The 17,508-nt window shown below is 37.2% G+C and overlaps 1 non-coding gene across 1 annotated transcript; it reads right to left on the reverse strand.

The window, feature by feature from the left end:
- On the reverse strand, positions 1-138 carry LOC144634098 (U4 spliceosomal RNA). The gene has a single exon (XR_013567156.1). It is a non-coding gene; the product is annotated as a U4 spliceosomal RNA (small nuclear RNA).
- Positions 139-17,508: the final 17,370 nt, after the last annotated feature.

Below are 17,508 nucleotides of genomic sequence, written 5' to 3' on the forward strand. Positions count from 1 at the left end.
CCCGCAGTGGGCCGTCAAAAATTGCAAAGCCGACTGTATTTCAAGTCGTCTTGCGGGGTATTGGGAAAAGTTTTCAATCAGCAATAACCGCGCCTCGGATGAACCTCACTGGCTACGGTAACGCCACTGCGCAAAGCTGACTGAGAACATTACAAGCTGCGAATTTATGCAGGGAGGGCTTTTCACAATTGTGGGAGGTGAACAAATGAAACTTTTGTTCAAAATTTTTTAATACAAAGAGGATGTACGGCCTCACAAACAAAACGCCTCAAGGGGTGATGCAAGTGCTTGTGCGTAAGGCTGTAAAAGAAGAAAAAGTTATGAATTTTAGTTACGTTTAACGCATGCGCAAATCGCGATCTTCGGTAAATGCACAGCTTATTTCTTTCCTCTTCGGTGTGCCCATTTTCTTTCACAATCCCGAACTCTCTTTTTGGTAAAACTACCACAGACACACTCGATCAGGCAATGCCAGCTTCTGCCTATTGTTAACGGAAGACAGCTGCCATCCATTGAGAACATCTCCACATTTGATGCGCGTTTTTTTACGTGTTTTTATTCGGTCGACCAACTGGGCGAGAACCACAAGCAAGTTCCACACCTTGTGATATCGTTATTTAGCTTTGCGCAGTGGCATTACCGTAGCCAAGTTCCCTATACATCAGTTGCTTAACAGATGTGAGCAGTTTGACTAATTTAAAGGCTGCTATTAAAAGTCGCGCATGAAAGTGTTTTTTAGACTCATACAACCCTTTTATAAGTAGACCTTTTAAAATAGTTAGGATGAATTTATTTTACTGTACATATTAAAAACGTTTTATTGTAATTTTACACTGGAAAAACCATTTTATTGGAGTGGCAAATAAAGTCTTACTCAGGTGCTTGTTTGGGTGCTCTAGTGTCCGGCAAAATTGTCCCAGCCAACGTAGACGGCTTCTGATTAACATGGATTCGTTATCTTCAACACCTGCGCGCGCGCTTTCACACATCTTCATTGCTTACAAAATGGTCCCATTTGATATTCAAAATGAGGCGTTGTTCTGTATGAAGTTAGATTAAAAAAAATAATAAGCATTGGATCAGACGGTGTGTTTAAGTTTTTTTCATGGCCGCCACGTCATTGCTATTTGAATCGCTCGAGATTGGCTGCAAATCATCAATACCCAAATTTTCGAAATTTCTTCACTGACCATTGTTTGATTTTGCTTTTGGAATTTTTGAAGTGTTGGGTTGAATGGTTTGCATTTCGGAAATTCAACATGTTTTGGATTTTCTGGAAGCTATCCCAGTCAAATTCCGAACCTTTCACTCCCGTGTCGAGATTTTCGGAACTTTTTTCTCGAATAGAAAGCGCTCTCCATGACTGGTTTCTACCTTCCCTTGACGAAAGAATGGATATGAGAAAAATACAATAACTGTACGGTTTGTACAAAGTAAGATAAAAACACCTGACTTCAAAATGTTATTCGCAAATTTTAAACTGGACTTTCCAGAAAATTACTGTTCCAATTTCTTTACAACCGAAATGTCCGAAATTGTTACTATCTGTTTTTTTTCTGGCTTGTAATTAATGTCGGGATTTTAATTGTTTACGTTAACAATATGTGCCATTTCCAAAGCTGACATTAATGAGCGCATATTGCAACAAATGAAAAAAATACCTCGGTGATGGCTGGTATGCGAGCTTTCTCCCGACATTGTTGAGCTAACATCAAATGCACAAAAATGTTAAACATTTCGAAAAAGCTATTAATGGTGCATTGTTTTGTGAAAACCATATTTGTCGTGGCATATTTGAATGAATATTAATTGCATATAAAAGTTTTTAAGTGTCAAGACACTCCCATAATTTTAGTGTTGGTCATCGTTGTTCTCAAACGGCGAACATCTTCGATCCTCCATGTGCTTCGTTCAGATAAGTCCACATTTTCTCTCTTCTTTTTAAATGTTAATTCTTTAGTTGCTGTGCAGCTTTAGAATTATGCTAACCAATAAGTTTTGCCTATTAAACGGTCTAATTTAACCAAGCAGTGAAGTTTAGTTCGAGTTACTCATCGGCCACGGCACGGAAATCGTTTTAATTACGTTTTTCCCTTGAGTAGTTATTGCATTATACTGTAAGACCAAGCACGGATAGTTTCCTACGCCTCTAAATTTTCGCTCGCAATTTGTATCGAATAGAATGTGAGGTTTGATTTTAGTTTTCTATACTTGTCACTCAGTAAGCTGGCGTCAAACTAAACTCCTTCGACGCCTCCTTCCCGTACCAGACGGTAAATAAATTTTTTTGCATGGTTAAGAATACAAATACCTTAATTCTTTACTGCGTTTTTTCGTCAAGTTTAGCAGCAGCAGAGCAGTAGAAGTGCTTCCAAAAGAATTTACAAACAGAGCGGCCATGTTCAGTGTTGGCGCCAAAAAATTGGGAATTAGCAGCAAGCAAGTGGGGCGTTGTTATTCCATCCTCGCCGCCTCTTCGTGTTACAAACAATTACAGTTTCAGGTAGGGTGATCGTTCGATGATTGTTGAACAGTTAATTTGTCATTTTCAAGATCCTGTCTCAATTTTAAGTCTGTCTGTAAAGCCTACATTCTGTACCGAGGCAGCACGGATGTGATCTGCTTTTATAACAAGACTGCCCTGTATGGTGATCAAATTTTAAATTGGCTTAACTGCTTTACTTTGAAGTGGTGGTAAATTTGGTGAAGCGAGCTCAAGAATAGCCTTGATTATTTTAAAACACGCGTTTTTCACTATGATATTTGATTTAAAATGCCGTGCAACCATTTTGGAACTCGATTATTACAGTAGCTCTGATTTTTTAATGGCTACTCCATTCCAAATAGATACGTTTCTATTATCCAACTTGCTTTTACACTGTGATTTGTATTCGGCATACTTGTATTTTAATTTTAACGTGAACAAAAATAGAGATAACCAGTGCTTTCAGAACAACTTCGGATTGATAAAACAATGCCGTAACATAAACGGAATATTTAACACTTATCACTGGTCTCGAGGAAGAAACAGTTGCGGACAACAGTTCATTGTTAGCCTCTGACGTCAAAGAAATTTGCAATATTCCCCGCTCAGAAATTTTGGCGGGAAACAGTTTTATTGTTAGATCTCATGAGATTCGTTTTTGTTCAAGTCACTAAGAACTAATGTTTTCTATATTTTCTTCAGCTGGTTCATGAACAGAGATCAATGTTGAAGAATGTGCATCAAGTGCAGCTATTGTTTTGATCAAAGTCTGGTAGCTCTCCGTCTCTGGAAACTTCCTATTTCAGATAAGTATTTTTTGTTGTTCTTCTGGTTATTTCACATTTTCGGTACAAAAACGTTTTCTTTTATTATATATGCTCTTGTCCTGACCAAGAGGAATTAATAAAATTTAGTAAAAAGAACGCAAGACTGCAGTTGATCATTAAGTTAAGTGTCCTTCCTGCTTCGTATAAGAAGCAGTAATGGTGTACAAATCTCTTAACGGTCTTGTACCTACTTATTTGCAATCTACCTTTACTTATAGGAGTAGTATAGATAGATAGATAAACTTTATTAATGTGTCAGGGCCACATAGCCTGGGAAAATCCCATACTAATTTGGGTATACAATTAATAGGTATTAAAAAATATGTAAAAAGGGAATTTAAAATACTTAGAGCTATGTCTCTCAGTTCAATACGAACTGAGAGACACCGTGGGCAAACTCGCTGTTCCTTTGCCTCGCACAAACTATCTAAAAACCAGTTTTAGTTACCAAGGTGCGGTGCTTTGGAACAGCTTACCACCTGATTTGCGGCAAGCACAAACTCTCAATGGTTTTCGAATTGGTTGCATCCTCGAAGACCCAGGGGCAGTTAGTGGGGCGAGGGAAACGCGAAAATGCGGGTAGAAAATAGCGCGAAACTGCGAGGGAAAAAATCAGCATATAAAAGTTGTATTGACTGAAAGTGCCCCTGGGGAAAGAGTCTTACCAGACCAGTTCAAAAAGCTCTCTGAATACTGCCTCCTGATTGGGCAGAAAAATATTCCCTTTGTATTATTTTGCCCAATCGGAGACCAGCCTGACTACAGTCCTTTTGGTGTGTTCTCATATGAAATATGTACACAAAGCCAGTTCGCTGGCCATACCTGTCTTGCTTGTTCGCCAAGAACTTGCTCGGGAAGGAACATATTTCGTGTGAGAACACACCAAAAGGACTGTAGTCAGGCTGGTCGCCGATTGGGCAAAATAATACAAAGGGAATACAAAAGATTTTTCTGCCCAATCAGGAGGCAGTATTCAGAGAGCTTTTTGAACTGGTCTGGTAAGACTCTTTCCCCAGGGGCACTTTCAGTCAATACAACTTTTATATGCTGATTTTTTCCCTCGCAGTTTCGCGCTATTTTCTACCCGCATTTTCGCGTTTCCCTCGCCCCACTAACTGCCCCTGGGTCTCCGAGGATGGAATTGGTTGCTAAGTTACTATCCTATAACGCAATGATGAGCAAACCAAATCGAACTTGTTCGAAATAGTCATAGGCGTACGGGCACCTTCGGTCCAGGAGAGGGGAGGGGGAAACCTTTCTGCCCGAAAAAAATGGCATGGGTTGAAAGCCGAATAAAGAGGCATGTTAAATGAAAAGACAAAACATGCATTGAAATAGTTGTGTACAAACTTCGCCTTAAGTTCCTAAATTAATTTCCTGGCGTTATCCGAAGGTGTCAATGCGTATCTTTAATTTATTTACTCTACTTCAGAAAAAATTATATTAATTTTTGGGAGGCAATTTACATTGTTTTCCCCCATTTGAAAGTAATACAAAAGCGTGTAAAACATGCAGGGATGAATGGGTTTTAAAACATTACGGTGAAAGTTTCAAGCTAGTCCTGAGAACTCATTATTTGAGTCGAAAGCATGAGCTTCATAACATTTCTAACAGCTTAAAGGTCTTGCACTAAATCCACCGTGCGCAAACGCTCAAGCTATGGAAAACTGATCGCAACTGATTAAAACTGAAGAGTCAGTCACGCAGAATTTGCGAAAAAAATTGAACATGATTATAGCAATTTGCGAGAAGAAACAAACACAGATGAATGAGAAATTTGGACTTTTGAACAACAAAGTTAGGTATATTTCCAATACTTTTCCCGTTGATGTAATTCGTTTTAAACGTAATGTTGACTATATAAATTTTTCGGCTTATTTTCTCTTTTTTCTTTAGGCTTGTTGCCCGAATTCTAAGCATTTTGCCCGAAAAATTTTGGCACTGGGGGGGAGGGGGTGGTGGTGCTGCAGCCCCCCTCGCCCCCCCCCCCCCCGCCTCGTACGCCTATGGAAATAGTAACGAGAAATGTGTTCTCAACTGTTAAAACAGTGATACACCAGACTACATAGCTACTGTTCTAGACATCTTGCTATTCAATGGAAAGTACCTTGAGTAGATTCATATCAAATTATCTTGGTCGTTTCCTAAGTACTTGGGCAATGAAAAAAAATCATCATCTGAAGGATAGCACTTCTAAAAGAGCATTCAGACTGACACAGAGTAAGCATGTCTTTAAGATTTTTAGAATAACTGTCATAGTTCAAACATTTGTAGATATTGATTAAAAAGTTCGTTCTGAATTAAGAGAATTAACATCTAGTGCCGCGTTCTTCCAAGACCTATTATCTTTGCTCAGCCGAATAGAAAACATATCTATTGTAAGTAAAGACGCAAACAATACAACAAATTGTGGAGGGAGCCACCTAGCGATCGAGTTTATATGTACATCAGTTACAAAGATGCTAAAACTGAAATGTTACAGTGTACGTTCTGACGTAACCAAAATAGAAGCTACAACATTAACAGTAAAGAAAAATCTGAGTAAAAATTACAAGGAAATTTAACGTAACAGGCATAAAATTCCATCAATTACAAGCTACAGCGAAAAAAAGAGCTTAGTTAAATAAAATTCACACTATTTTATACAAAATAAGAAAAAATCACTTCGATTGACCTGGTTGGAGTTAAAAAGTGTGATACAGTAAAAACCCGCGTATAAGAACCTAGGTTTTTTCAAGTTAGCCTAAACAGGTTCATATATATAAATGGTATTTAGTGTAAAATTAGGCTTACTGCGTTCTTAACTTTTGTTCAAGAAATAAAGTAGAATTTGTAAATGATCTGCTCTTTAATGTCCAATAACAGTATTCTTGAAAGCTTCGGTAAGCAAAATACTATACTATTTTAATCTGATTCCGTTAAAATCAAAACTATACTGTAACCCTCACTATAATTCCCAATAAATCTTGTAACTATGCTGTAACTTTAGTGTGTACAGACTGTGTTATAAATATATTTTTGAGAAGATTTTTTAATTCTATATTTTTGAGAAGATTATTTTTTCTTTTTTGAAAATAAGAACCTGTTTTAGAATTTTAGCCTAAAATGGTTCTTATGTGAAGGGTGCTTAAAAATGAAATTTTAGCCTAACAGTTTCTTAAATGTTAGGTTCTTATACGTGGGTTTTTACTGTATTCACAAGGAGTGGTTCATAAACGGGTTGAAAACACCGTGGAAATAATTTGCCATTCATGCGGCTTTTTAAAAACTGAAAGAAATACGTTTTTATTTTTCCTCGCATAAAAATGTTTTTACACCTGTTTGACATCAATCGAAGCAAAACTGAACCAAACCACAGTAAAATGTTACATGGACGTGTTATTCAGTCACGATACCCTATGTTTAACACTATTCTATATATTGTTTCAAAAATTCGTCCAAAATTACACTTTACTCTCGTTGTGAGTAATATTTGTTTGGAGATTGAGATTGCATAGTAGCCTTCCACGCATGCAGTCGTTTTTTGGGGCGATCGTGTTTCACTCCTTCACTCCTCCTAGCGATTGTTAATAAAAATGAACCATTATTTTTAGGTTTTCTACGACACAAATATATATTGGACTGTTCAAAAATCTGTTAAAATTCATGACAAAGTTATATTGATGTTTCTTTGTTTCTCCAGGTGGAACAGATATATAAAAAAAGAGAATGTAAGGGCTCAGGAGTGCAACAATTATGGGTCAAAGTGACAATGGTGTAGCTGTTGGATTCTGAAGTAAGTTGACTGTTGGCAAATTCGTTTTTCGACAATAAGTGCATAAAATGTAAATTTTGAAATGGCTTAGATCCAGTTCATAATTTTCGACGGTCGGTCAAACTGTTGAATATTATGTTCACCTTTCTTTGCATAATTTTATTGTTAGTCGAATGAAATATTGATCGCGGTAAATGAACACGAAAAAAATTGTTCAACACTTTTATTAAGGGAATTCAAACAAAAACTCATGTAAACCCATTCTTTTCAGCTCAAAATGCATAAAGTTAAACTGAAACAGTACTTGAAACAGGCCTTAACTCATCACTTAAAAATTCAATGCTAAAATTTGTTTAACAACAACTATGAAATATTACAGACACCCCCATACTTTGACTTATCAAGAATGTTAGAAAATTATCATTATGGTCGTTCGCTTTTAGAAGGATTTAGTTCAAAACCAAAAGATAGAGAATTGAAAAGAAAAGTATCGTTGTTTCTCATATCTTGTACAAAGAGTGTCGTTATTAATAATGTATCTTCAGTTAATTTTTCTATCAAATATGGTGAGGTGATAAACGCTATCAGGATATTGTCTTGTTGAACTACCAAGATATCACAAATTACATTGAAATAAATGTATAACAATTAGTTAAGTTAGGAGAACAGATGTTTTGATCTAGTATTTGAAAGGGTTAACATTCAGTTTTCTAAAACTCTGCGTTTAGGGTCATCCGTGTGGCGTTTCTGTAGTACGATCCAAACCAAGAAAAAAAAACTAACTTGTTCGAAAACTTCTTAGGAAAGTATTCGAAAAGTGTTTGCAAAACAAGAATTTGCGATTGCTCTGAATTGAAGAATACAGTCAGAGGAAACATGCAGCCAAAAACATACTAACGTTTCTTTGTAAACGATACAATTGGTAGCTATCACGTAAGACGATCGGCAACTTTCTTATACGACGATTTGCGTGTGAAAATACGCAAATATTTTGTATTTTTTTCGAATATTTCGTTCTCAGAAATTTTAGCTTGTCAAGCTACTCTAAAATTCGAGCTTAAAAAAAGTTTATAATGATGATGATGATGATGATATGAAATTTGTTTCCAAAGGCGTGTTTTTGAGTTAATTCCTACTTTAATATTATTAAATAGAATTTGTACCGGAGATGTATTTTATAACTTAATATTTTTATAAACCGGACGGGACGTTTATCACTTTCAGATATTTGGAAATGTGAATAAACTCGTTTTTGTTAAGCAATAAAGTAATTATCAATAAAATTACATTACTTTGACTGAACTTTATAATCTATTTTCCGCTTTTAATTCTGTCGTTTCAAGCCGTCTGTCGCTGCTTATTTAACACTTCTTTAAGTAAAAAAAATGTTGAACAACAATTATTTGGACAAATGATTACTAATAATAAAACACTTTGAGCAACTAGGCCCAGTTAGGATAAAAATTCATACATCCAATAAGGCCGAGAACACAATAATATCTAAACACAAGATTGTTGTTTTGTATATCCTGTTTATGGAATGGAAGTTGACATTAGAAAATTCTGGAAATTACGGTAGTCATACTATGTAGGTTCCACAAAACATATTTGGAAGAAAAAATGAAAGGGAGTTTATTTTCGAGGAACAGCACTGTATTGTCCGTCTGAAATTTTTTAAATTGTTATCATTAGTTGAAAAGCATTTGTAAAAGTCCTACAGTTATTTTCTTAAAAATGACATTTTTTTGGCACAAAAATTTAAAAACGTTGAGTAATACGTTTTTGTAACTTTATAAACTATGACATTACCTCGACTATTAACAAACTATTTTTGCTCGTCGCGAATGTTTCGCTTATTTTCTTTTTGGACCCTGCGAACGATTTTCATTCTTTAGCTCACTTGTATTAGAATTAACAACTAATATTATTTTTATACGCCATTGTTAAAATCTCGTAAATGTCTCGATAGATTTTTTCACCACGAAAGTTTAATAGTTGACATTTATACGCCTAACTTCAATTGCAAAAGTTAGGTACATTTCCCAAAACACTCTTTCGAGGTACCTCAAAATTAGATTTCCACCACACATGTAAAGATCGATTATACGTGCGCAGTCCAGTTAATTTAATTTATTAGATTGTTTAGCAGTATTTTGGAATGGAAATAAGAGTTTTGTGGGGGTAAAAACAGCATATACTTAAAACATTTGTAAACTTAAACTTTTTGAAAACAAGGAACAACCACCACCCAAATTTGGTCAGTTTTGCAGATCCAGTTTTTCATTATCAGTTTTAATCAGGAGCCATAGGGCTCCTGGTTTTAATGTGACATTTTTTAAAACATCTTGAACACGCCTTCTAATATACTGATATTCTTCTCAATATAGGAACGCAGAGATAAGAGGGATTTTGCAAGGAAATCAATTGTGAAGCATCACATACTTGTACAATGGAGCATAAAGAATGTGTCGAAAAAAACTTTCAAGATTCTTGAAATAAAGTATTGACTTGTCATCTTTCGTTAAATAATTCTGCTTATTTACCAAGTACTTCAAATGGCGGCATCTACGGAAGCCAACAAATATCAAAGCAAAAGAATTGTTTTCAGTTGGGTAATGCGATAAAAGACCTATAGTAACATTCGTAATTTTATTGGTGTAAAGAAAGTGTAAAGAGCAAATTAAAGGAAGACCGATGAAACGCTCTTAAACACTTTCTACTAAAACACACTCGTAATTAAACATAGAATAAGATGAAAAGAAGTTGAGCATTCTAAAAGGAACGCTCCATCAACACATGTGTTCTTGTGTTTTACTTTATTTTATTTAAAATTAGTTCTTAAATTACAACGACATTTGAGGACCTCAAAAAAGGAGATGTAGGAAGAAAGGACGACTCCCACTCACCCTTCTCCCACTCCACTCGGAGTAGTAGAGAGCGAGGGGGAGGTACTCCCACTCACCCTTCTCCCACTCCACTCGGAGTAGTAGAGAGCGAGGGGGAGGTACTCCCACTCACCCTTCTCCCACTCCACTCGGAGTAGTAGAGAGCGAGGGGGAGGTACTCCCACTCACCCTTCTCCCACTCCACTCGGAGTAGTAGAGAGCGAGGGGGAGGTACTCCCACTCACCCTTCTCCCACTCCACTCGGAGTAGTAGAGAGCGAGGGGGAGGTACTCCCACTCACCCTTCTCCCACTCCACTCGGAGTAGTAGAGAGCGAGGGGGAGGTACTCCCACTCACCCTTCTCCCACTCCACTCGGAGTAGTAGAGAGCGAGGGGGAGGTACTCCCACTCACCCTTCTCCCACTCCACTCGGAGTAGTAGAGAGCGAGGGGGAGGTACTCCCACTCACCCTTCTCCCACTCCACTCGGAGTAGTAGAGAGCGAGGGGGAGGTACTCCCACTCACCCTTCTCCCACTCCACTCGGAGTAGTAGAGAGCGAGGGGGAGGTACTCCCACTCACCCTTCTCCCACTCCACTCGGAGTAGTAGAGAGCGAGGGGGAGGTACTCCCACTCACCCTTCTCCCACTCCACTCGGAGTAGTAGAGAGCGAGGGGGAGGTACTCCCACTCACCCTTCTCCCACTCCACTCGGAGTAGTAGAGAGCGAGGGGGAGGTACTCCCACTCACCCTTCTCCCACTCCACTCGGAGTAGTAGAGAGCGAGGGGGAGGTACTCCCACTCACCCTTCTCCCACTCCACTCGGAGTAGTAGAGAGCGAGGGGGAGGTACTCCCACTCACCCTTCTCCCACTCCACTCGGAGTAGTAGAGAGCGAGGGGGAGGTACTCCCACTCACCCTTCTCCCACTCCACTCGGAGTAGTAGAGAGCGAGGGGGAGGTACTCCCACTCACCCTTCTCCCACTCCACTCGGAGTAGTAGAGAGCGAGGGGGAGGTACTCCCACTCACCCTTCTCCCACTCCACTCGGAGTAGTAGAGAGCGAGGGGGAGGTACTCCCACTCACCCTTCTCCCACTCCACTCGGAGTAGTAGAGAGCGAGGGGGAGGTACTCCCACTCACCCTTCTCCCACTCCACTCGGAGTAGTAGAGAGCGAGGGGGAGGTACTCCCACTCACCCTTCTCCCACTCCACTCGGAGTAGTAGAGAGCGAGGGGGAGGTACTCCCACTCACCCTTCCAGAGTTAATTTATTCATATATTTCGGAGAACATAACTGCGATACAAGGGCGTTTTCAGTATTGTTGTCTTTTTTTCTTTTACATTTAAATTTTTTTTACTCCCTTTTGCAATTTGTCTCTTTCATAAAAGATTTTACAACTAAAGTACAATACTTTCTATGTGAGAGGGCCACAAGCTCCCAAGAGAGATGACTGTTACTTTGTTTCAACTCCTTACACAGACATCCACCATTCTGGGAGTGATGATTAGTAGAGAGTTTTTCTCCTATCCACAAACGCCACTATCTCAGGTGAGAAAAGAGTTGGCTGAAGTTCAAATTTCATCCAAAGTCCTCCATACTCTTAAAAAAAAGAATGGGGAGTGAGCTCTATTCCAACCCAACGTCCTTCACCGTCGCAGATGTGAACACGAGGGATTGTACTCCTATCCATAATCCTCCTCTCTTACATTGTGAAGAGTTGAGATTGTGGATGAACGTTACACTTCTTCCCTTTGGTTTTTCTTCTGGGAGAGTGGAGGATTATGGACGGGAATCCGTATTGTGTTTTTACATTGATTAGAATTTTTTTTTTTGCCCGTCTGCAAGTTATAAAAATACATGTGAAGTAAACATTTTCTTTTAGGCACATGTGAAAACTTTGAAACGATCCTTTATTTACACTCAGTGTTTGTATCATTATTAATTGTTGTAATTACAAAAGAGTCCCTCCATGAATAAAAAACGTTTTCAAATGTTCTTCTACTTCTCGTTACTGCTCACTCGGGCGCTGTTTTGTTTATTCACTCGGTTGTTCGCTCTGTTGCTTTCCTGCTGAAGGAATCAAACATTGACAATATATTAGGAAAAGGAAAATAATACGTTCTATCTAACCCCCATGAATTCCCAAGTTAGATGATCACAATTTAATTTCTCCTTTTTGAGTGGCAAGAAACAAAATTTACATAATATAAACAGCTGGCGGAATATTACTAGAAATTGTTTAACTTTAAAGACAAACAAACAAACAAACAAACAAACAGACAATTAACAACATTGCACAAGCATAAGTTGCAAGAGATGAACAAGACTATAGAGTTTCAATTTAAACGTATCGAGTTATTCTACTTATTCTAAACCTTGCCATTCAATCAAACAAATTTTAACAACAAACCAAACTTAGCGTGGTTGCGTTCTTTTCAGTACAAATCTTACTTGTGAATAGAAATTTTCCAAACTAATGTATTCACCATTTTTACCAAAATATTACCAAATGAAATGAATTTAATCCTACATTAAGGTCGCGCGGGACCCTTGCTCATTAATAAATTCATTAGACAAATTTCTTGACGGAGTGCTATCTTGTAAAGCTTTAATTCGCTTCATTTTGAACATCGATTCCTCTAAAATGTAACAAGGATATTCGGGGATGATGGAATTACACCATGGTTGTCCTTTTACTGAGAGACGACCTTTGTCTGTGATGTTACAAGCCCTTAAACGTTTAACTGCAGATAATGCGATTTTGTGTCCAAGTTTTCGGGTTGGACAGCGCACCAAATTAAATGATTATATAGCCTAGTGATAAATCTTAACCTCTTTTGTGCTACCACTAGAACGAAATTTTCGATTTCAAAAACTGCTACAAGTTAATCGCTTCTAAGAGAGCAAAAATGTGAAATCTAAACTTTGAAACGTGCTATCTTCATTTTGAGAAGGAAATTTAAAAATTCGCTCTAGTCATAGCACAATAGAGTACACCAAGTTTATGTTCCTCGCGAATCAACTCTTGAAATTCTATATCGGCGGAGAAAACTTGGACACAAAATTGCAGGTTTTGAGGCTTCCGAATACCTTCCGAGTCAATGTTTACAACAACGTGTGATATATTCAAAGCTGTGAATCTAATTATGATAATTCCCTATGTTCCAACGCACGTGGCACAAAGCTGAGAACAATTACTAGTAATTACTTGTACAAAAGAGTTTAAAAACAAATATTCTCATGAATATTTCGTTTGTTGTCGGCTTCAGTCGTCCGGTCGGCAGTTCGTGCATACTCTTTAAAAAAATACATACTAGTGATTGCAAGGGTCCTGCGCGACCTTAAGACAATATTTCCCAGCTAATCACTTATATACAGGATTGAACGCAAGTATTGTTCAGTTACTACTTCATATTTTACTGCGCTTTTTGCAATTTTCATATTTCTTCACATTTGACAGAATTGATTATTTTCTCATAAACCTGTTTTTGGGTACTGTTTATTGACAGTGTAACGGAATAATAGACTTTGCATCTCCCCTTATACTATGTTTATCGAAAAGCGAGCATGTTAAAGGCGCTGTTATTATTGAAATGACACTGAAATCACTACAAATGTTCTTAAAAGTCGGTGAGTACTTTGTATGCATTTTACTATAAATATTATTTACTAGCACATTGTAATCAGAAAATCTAGTTGAGAAAAGCGGAAAGTTTTTTGCCGTTATTTAAAGATTGTATTTTTTGCACTTTCGGTCAGCATTTTTGCATAATTAGTGAACTGTAACATTATTTTTTCTCAATATTTTCGATGCAAATCGTTTGTAACTATGTTCATCTTTCGTCAAGTTCAACTTCTCTTAATGCAAACAATTGGTTTCACAAATGAAGCATTTGCAAGTTTATTTTTTTGGCTACAAACTGAAAACTTCTCGAAACGAATGACTACTATTTTGTAAAAAAAAAAGTGTATCAAACGTTCATTTAATATGAAAAGTGGAGAGAGGGACAGGGTGGGACTGGGGTTATGAAGACGTTAAGGGAAAAAATATGTGGTCACTAGGTGGGGTAGAACTTTTCTCTTTTGATATTTACACATTGGTTTTTATGCTTTTTTCTCCCACAATCATAACTTACAAATGTCCATTCCAAAATCTGAACACAAGAAATATATATAAAGGTGGGGGACTTAGGCGTTTTATTTAATCATTTCCAACAGAAGTTTCAATGTCATTTACATCATTGGCATCACCACTGTCATTTTCAGGGATCTGACTCTTGATCAGTGACGTCGTCTGATTTCTTTTGTTGCCATTTAACACGATTTTCTTGCCCATAACAGGTCTGAGTTTACTGTGGTTTGCTCCACGTCGCCTATCACATCTGTTTCGATGAGATATTCCAGGGCCTTGATGTGAAACCTTGGGTGGAGCTTCCTTGCCAACTTTGCTTTTTACCGAACAATTTCCGGTAAGGGTGTCCCTGTAAGACTGCGATGATTTGCGAGGACTTCACCATAGATTTATAATATACATGCTTGCTTTTTCCATCTTTCTGCCGTCCACCGTTTTCCTTTTCTGCTCATTCTGTTTTTCTTCATTCTTTTCCTTTCTTCAGCAGCAACTGTATCCCAACCAGAAGACTGCCTACTATTTTGTATTTTTAACTAATACAGTAGTGTAAAGAACTGATTTTCCCATTAAGTTCGTTACTCGCCCAGTTTTAACCCTATTCAGACCGGGCTTTTTTGGACCTTCTCAGACCGGGGGGGGGGGGGCTTCGGAAGCCCCCCCTATGTAACTTCCAGAATATTAAAGCAATCACCATGAAACTTATAGGATGTATTGTACAACCTAACCTCTTTCGTTTGGTATACGTCACGTGGGATGGTGACGTCACATCACGTGACAATTACATCATGATGTCAAAACAGCCGCCATCTTGGATCCGCCATCTTGGATTTCAAAATTTTTCCAAAATGCCAGAAAACCACCCAAAACCACTGCAAAGTACTCAAAATGAATAAAAATGTGCTTTAAACCCGTAAAAATGTAAAAATAATCCCATTTAAGTTGATTTTTATTAACAGAAACACGCAAAATTACAAATTTTGGAAAACATGCCTGTCAAAATGCCGTTGGCATGGTGATGTCAAGTTCCTGACACATCATCCAACCATACCAAATTGTTGCCAGATAAATTTTAGGAAAACTCAGAAAGTTTGGCAGCGTTTAGTTGAATCTTAAAAAAGATATAAAAGTTCAAAGTCAGCGCGGGCCTCAAAAGTCCCCCCCCCCGGTCTGAATAGGGTTAAGGTGTAAATGTTAGCTATATATGGATATATGTCAAGGTATTGGTCTCAGTTTTAAGGTACTTGAGTTTGTTTCGTGGCTAACATTTTTGTTTAATTTTAATTTTTAGTGTTTTGGATTGTGGAAATTGTGATTGTGGGAATGGGAGCCCTGAAATTTCGGTTACGAAGGGGGGCCTTGGATTCGGGTTAATGATGCCGCATCTTAATGTCCCGCCCCTCTCCTCCTCTTCCCCATTTCATATTAAATGAATTTTCTCTTAGCTTACTTTTGACAAACAGGTTTGGTTTACTGATCAAATACGTAATACGAATAGTACTCTAATTTCGCATAAAAATTAAATTAAATGCTAACCGCCCGAAATGCTCCTTTTTTAACGTTGCTGGTACATCAAGACATCTTTCTTACTTAATGATTTTTTTCGATATGGTTAAGAGATTTCAGATTTGATTACTTTTATACCTAGTCCTTATCGTTTTAATTGGAATGTTTCCGTTTACATTTATTTTGAACTGCTTTGCTTCATGTTGTAGGCCTATGTCAGTGAACTTGTTCTAATTGTTTTCTTAAAAAAAATTGCAAGCGACAAAGAATACTAAAGAGTTTCAACTTGGTCCAATTGGGTTCATATTCCTACTCTTTGCCATGCAATAAAACTTTTTTTCAAATGTAGTCACATAACAGATTAAATTAACGATTGGTTCGCTTTCAGTAATGATCTAAAAAGTAAATTCTCCACACAAATGTAAATTGCCATATTGTGCCGATAAGTTAGTCCTGAGAATTCACAGCTAAACGAAGACAATTTCCCCAGTGAACAATTTTTTTCTCGTGTTTTTTTTTTTGAAATAATGTAGAAATATTTTAAAGAGAAAATCGACTTTTCGTCTTATCGCGATAGCTGGTTACCGGAAACTGAACATGCTATAGGAGCGGTTATTATTGGCATGTCAGTGATTAAAAAAGAAATGGTTTGTGCTGAATTTTTACATTTTACTGAAAATTTATAAAGCTTCTCAGTAACAAACAGTAATAAAAAAAATCGAGTCACATCTTGAAAATGATTTGTTTTGCAGCCTCTTACAAGGATTTATAAAGATAGTTAACTAGAATTGGTTGTCACCTTAAACTTAATTTTTGTCACAAATTGCTTTTACGACTTCACGATCACTACGTCCTTCGTTGTAAACTTAAAAGTACTTCTTTTCAATGTCAGAAATCACAAGGTTGTTTCGCGTTAGCATATGTTTGTGATCTTTACGATAATAATAGTTCCATCGTTTTCTGTTGACCATTTTTTGGTAACATTTCTTGTTTAGTCGAATTTTTACGAAAAATTTCGATTCTGGTATTCAAATCAATTCAATCAAATCAAATCAAATTTTGGGTATTTTATGGTATTTTTGGTATTCTAATAATAAAATACGTTATACGAACAGTATTCCAAAAATGAACTAGTTTTAGAAAAATTAACTTTCTGGAAATAATCATTCTGCTTCCTCACTGATTACTTTGTATCTTTTTTCTGTTGCTGGTTCATCGACAGCAACAATGTGGATCAATGTGGTAAAGGTGATATTATGTTTTGATCACTCTTGGACTGAAACTTTTTATGATAAACGACAGAACAAAAAGACAAGATATTGATGATAAACTTATCTTAAATAAGATGTTTCCAATGTCATCTTAAATCAGTGTCCAAGAGCTTCATTCCAAAGTTCATTGGCGGCACGTTCTTTCAAAATATTTGCTTCAGCCTGGAGAAAAAAAGAAACATTGTTAACTTTGGCTATTTTCCTTTGTTTAGTTAGAAACGATTTTAATTTCCGTTGACTGATTATGTGAATAATATTTGTCAGCTTCAAATTAACCAGCTCGAACAGAATATTAATTCTCGAACCTACAATTGGCTTGCTCCCAAAGTACCAAGGCTTCATAGCTCATGTGGTAGAGCAACGCACCGACGAGGGTTCAAATCTCGTTTTTTATTTTTATTGTAAACGACAGAACAAAAACACATGATACAATGAATTTATCTTACATAGCATGTTTCCAATGTCATCTTGCGCCAGCGTCCGAGAGGTAATCAGAATCACTGCAATCCAAAATATCTCCCGAAATATCCGCGTTCAACCTGGAGAAAAAAGAAAACATTATTAACTTTATACTATTTTTTTGTTTCGACGAACGTTTAGGAACGATTTCAGTTCTGTTTACTGATCAATACGGCATACGAATAGCACTC

The sequence above is a fragment of the Oculina patagonica genome, chromosome 12 (genome assembly GCF_052425735.1).
Source record: "Oculina patagonica isolate OP01 chromosome 12, crgOcupat, whole genome shotgun sequence".
Classification (NCBI taxonomy): domain Eukaryota; kingdom Metazoa; phylum Cnidaria; class Anthozoa; order Scleractinia; family Oculinidae; genus Oculina; species Oculina patagonica.